General features: G+C 36.1%; 1 protein-coding gene across 1 annotated transcript in view; it reads right to left on the bottom strand.

The window, feature by feature from the left end:
* CCDC39 (coiled-coil domain containing 39) overlaps positions 1–3,112 on the bottom strand; it is a 108,136-nt gene that overhangs the window by 78,939 nt on the left and 26,085 nt on the right. The window lies entirely within an intron of this gene.

Here is a 3,112-nt window from a genome sequence, read left to right as displayed (position 1 = left end):
ATTCCATGGTATACATATACCACAGCTTGTTAATCCATTCCTGGGTTGTTGGGCATTTAGGTTGTTTCCACATTTTGGTGATTGTAAATTGAGCTGCAATAAACAGTCTAGTGCAAGTGTCCTTATGATAAAAGGATTTTTTTTCCTTCTGGGTAGATGCCCAGTAATGGGATTGCATGATCAAATGGGAAGTGTAGCTTGAATTCTTTGAGAGTTCTCCATACTTCCTTCCAAAAAGGTTGCATTGGTTCCCTTCTCTCCACATCCACACCAGCATCTGCAGTTTTGAGATTTTGTGATGTAGGCTATTCTTGCTGGGGTTAGATGGTATCTCAGGGTGGTTTTGATTTGAATTTGTCTAATAATTAGGGATGATGAGCATTTTTTCATATGTTTGTTAGTCTTTTGTCTGTCTTCTTTAGAGAAGGTTCTATTCATGTTTCTTGCCCAATGATATATGGGATTGTTCACTTTTTTCATGTGGATTAATTTGAGTTCTCTACAGATTCTAGTTACCAAGCTTTTGTCTGATTCAAAATATGCAAATATCCTTTCCCATTGTGTTGTCTATTTGCTTTGGTTGTCTACTTAGCTGTACAGAAGGTTTTCAGTTTAATTAAGTCCCATTTGTTTATTTTTGTTATTGCAATTGCCACAGCAGTCTTCTTCATGAAATCTTTCCCCAGGTCAATATCTTCCAGTGTTTTTCCTATACTTTCTTTGAGGATTTTTATTGTTTCATGCCTTAAATGTAAGTCCTTTATCCATCTTGAATCAATTTTTGTGAGTGGGGAAAGGTGTGGGTCCAGTTTCAGTCTTTTACATGTGGATATCCAGTTCTCCCAGCACCATGTATTGAATAGGTGGTCTTCCCCCCAGGTATATTCTTGTTTGGTTTATCAAAGGTCAGGTGGCTTTAAGATGTTAGTTCCACTTCCTGGTTTTCTATTCAATTCCAAATGTCTATGTCTCTATTTTTATGCCAGTACCATGCTGTCTTGATCACTGTGGCTTTGTAGTGCAGCCTAAAATCTGGTATGGTGATGTTCCCAGCTTTGTTTGTATTACTAAGAATTGCCTTAGCTATACGGGGGTTTTTTTGGTTCCATACAAAACGCAAAATCATTTTTTCCAAATCTTGAATGTACAATGTTGGTATTTTAATAGGGATGGCCTTGAATAGGTAGATTGCTTTGGGAAGTATGGACATTTTAACAATGTTGATTCTTCCCAGCCATGAGCATGGTATGTTCTTCCATTTGTTAATATCCTCTGCTATTTCCTTTCTTAGGATTTCATAATTTTCTTTATAGAGGTTCTTCACCTCCTTTGTTAGGTATATTCCTAGGTATTTCATTTTCTTTGAAGCTATGTTGAAGGGAGTTGTGTCCTTAATTAGCCTCTCATCTTGGCTTTTATTGGAGTATACAAAGGCAACTGACTTGTGGACATTGATTTTATATCCCGAGACATTACTGTATTTTTTGATGACTTCCAGGCATCTTGTCATTGAATCTTTAGGGTTCCCTAAGTATAAGATAATATTATCAGCAAAGAGGGAGAGTTCGACCTCTTCTGCTCCCATTTGGATGCCCTTTGTTTCCTTCTCTTGCCTGATTGTATTGGCTAGAACTTCCAGCACTATGTTGAATAGTAACAGTGACAGAGGACAACCTTGTTTGGTTCCAGTTCTAAGTGGAAAAGCTTTCAGTTTTACTCCATTCAGTAAAATATTAGCTGTGAGTTTGTCATAGATAGCTTCGATCAGTTTCATAAATGTGCCACATATCCCTATACTCTCCGTGTGCTAATTAGAAAAGGATGCTGGATTTTATCTAATGCTTTTTCTGCATCTATTGAGAGGATCATATAGTCCTTGGCTTTACTTCTATTGATACGGTGAATAACATTTATAGACTTGCATATATTAAACCAGCCCTTCATCCCTGGGATGAAACCTACTTGATCATGATGTATGTTTTTTTTTTGATGATAAGCTATAATCTATTGGCTAGTATTTTGTTGAGAAATTTTGCATCTATATTCATTAGTGAAATTGGTCTGAAATTCTCCTTTTTAGTTGTGTCCTTTCCTGGTTTTGGTGTCAGGGTGATGTTTGCTTCATAGAGCGTGTTGGGGAAGATTCCCTCCTCCTCAATTTTTTGGAATAATTTCTGGAGTACAGGAATAAGCTCTTCCTTGAAGGTTTCATAGAATTCTGGTGTGAAGCCATCCAGACCAGGGCATTTTTTGTTAGAAGATTTTTGTTTCTTTAATCTCAGTGCTTGAAATTGGCCTGTTTGGGAGCTCTATTTCTTCCTGGCTAAGTCTAGGGAGAGGATGTGATTCCAAATACTGATCCATTTCCTTCACATTGTCAAATTCAGAGCATAGAGTTTCTGGTAGTATTCAGAGATGATCTCTTGTATCTCTGTGGCATCAGTTGTTATTTCCCCTTTATCATTTCTGATTGAGGTTATTAGAGATTTTACTTTTCTATTTCTAGTTAGTCTGGCCAAAGGTTAATCTATTTTATTTATTTATTTTTTCAAAAAAACAACTCCTTGTTTCATTAATTTTCTGAATGATTTTTTTGTTTTCAATTTCATTGATCTCTGATTTAATTTTGGATATTTCTTTACTTCTGCTGGGTTTAGGCTTAAATTGTTCTTCTTTTTCTAATTCCATACGATGGCTTATGAGTTTGTTGATAGGCTCTCTTTTTGTTTTTGAATGTAAGCATCTAAAGTGATAAATTTTCCTCTCAAAATTTCTTTTTCAGTATCCCACAGGTTTTGGTAGCTTGTGTCTTCATTGTTGTTAGGCTTAAGGAAGTTAATGGTTTCCCCTTTTATTTCTTCTTGTACCCAACTGTCATTCAACAGAAGGTTGTTTAATTTCCATGCCTTTGTGTGGGGTTGAACGTTTTTGTTGGAATTGAGTTCCACCTGTAGTGTTTTGTGGTCAAGAAGATACAAGGTAAAATTTCAATTCTTTTGATTCTATTGAGGTTTCTTTTGTGTCCTAGGATATGATGAATTTTGGAGAATGTTCCATGGGGTGATGAGAAGAATGTATATTCTTTATCTTTGGGATGGAGTGCTCTATATGC

The sequence above is a fragment of the Otolemur garnettii genome, unplaced genomic scaffold (genome assembly GCF_000181295.1).
Source record: "Otolemur garnettii isolate 467f Iridium unplaced genomic scaffold, OtoGar3 scaffold00078, whole genome shotgun sequence".
NCBI lineage: Eukaryota > Metazoa > Chordata > Mammalia > Primates > Galagidae > Otolemur > Otolemur garnettii.
The sequence above is the reverse complement of the archived record's forward strand: the minus strand, read 5'-3'. Positions and strand labels throughout refer to the sequence as shown.